This window comes from Bombina bombina, chromosome 5 (genome assembly GCF_027579735.1).
Source record: "Bombina bombina isolate aBomBom1 chromosome 5, aBomBom1.pri, whole genome shotgun sequence".
Lineage (NCBI taxonomy): Eukaryota > Metazoa > Chordata > Amphibia > Anura > Bombinatoridae > Bombina > Bombina bombina.
The window spans coordinates 906421089-906422685 of NC_069503.1; positions in this window are offsets into that span (position 1 = coordinate 906421089).

Here is a 1597-nt window from a genome sequence, read left to right on the forward strand (position 1 = left end):
CAGTCTTAAATAAAAAGCATTTTCAATATGCATGTAACATCAGAAATGCTTCTAGTGAAACTTTCATTGATAGCTTGCTTTTCCAGTGCACTGAGCATATGTACCAATTGCCTTGAGTGTGGTTGCCATATTGCCTTTTTAAAGAGGATTAATATAAAAAATACACGTCAAGGGCCTTTTAAAGAAAAGATTTAAAAAGAACCCTGACATGTATTTTTCATAAGCATTGTCTGTTAAAACAGCAATATTGCAGCCATAGCCCTTGAGTCATTGCAGATCAGTGCTCTCAAATCCAATCATCAAGTACCCTTAACAGGCCAAATTTTCATGATATCTTAAATAGAGCATGTGTGACATAATCAGCTGATAGATAAGAGTGGATGGTTACTGATCAGTTGATTATTTTGCCTCTTCTCTTTAAGATATCATGAAAATCTGGCCTATCAGGGTTACTTGAGGACTGGAATTGAGAAACACTGTTGCAGATGTTAATTTACACTGTGTGACAAAGACCCGTGTTTTAATGCAAGTGCACAGGTCATAATATTTACAAAGGCTCTCAGTTACTATGTAAATAGTTAAACCTTTTACAAAAATAATTATTAATGCATTGTTATTGCAAAACTGCTTCTACCAAAAAACTGAAATGCATTTATCGACATTTAAAATTTTGAGTATTACGTCCCTTTAGGGCAATTAATAGGCTTATATCATATTATTTTGTTTTGATTCCCAAGTCTGATGTGTATAAACATTAAAAAAGATAAGGATGGCATTATTTAACAGGATATCCTAATGGCTAAACAAGAACAAATATCAATTCTTTGAAAAGGCTAAAATTAGATATGTTGCCTTCAGTGCTGGCTCAAAGAATTGCACTGATAATGTGCTGCCTTGGTCCAAGAATAAAATTACCCACCCCCGAACCAATAACCATTAACTCCATGGAAACAATTTTGCAAGTTATTTTGCATTATTTAGCACACACAGGAGGGCTGTTCGGTCTAACAGCTCTGGATTTGTGCTGTTTTTAATGGTTGAAGAGCAACCCAAAACACTTATTTTCTTGATGAAAAGTTAGAACATGCTACAAATCAGGAATTAGACATTATTTAAAGGGACTGTCTAGTCCAAAATAAACGTTCATGATTCAGATAGGGCATGCAATTTTAAACAATTTTCCAATTTACTTTTATCACCAATTTTGCTTTGTTCTCTTGGTATTCTTAGTTGAAAGCTTAACCTATGTGGTTCATATGCTAATTTCTTAGACCTTGAAGGCCACCTCTTTTCAGAATGCATTTTAAAAGTTTTTCATCACTAGAGGGTGTTAGTTCATGTGTTTCATATAGATAACACTGTGCTCATGCACGTGAAGTTACCTGGGAGCCAATACTGATTGGTTAAACTGCAAGTCTGTCAAAAGAACTGAAATAAAGGGGCAGTTTGAAGAGGCTTAGATACAAGATAATTAAAGAGGTAAAAAGTATATAAATATAACTGTTTTGGTTATGCAAAACTGGGGAATGGGTAATAAAGGGATTATCTATCTTTTAAAACAATAAAAATTCTGTTGTAGACTGTCCCTTTAAATTAT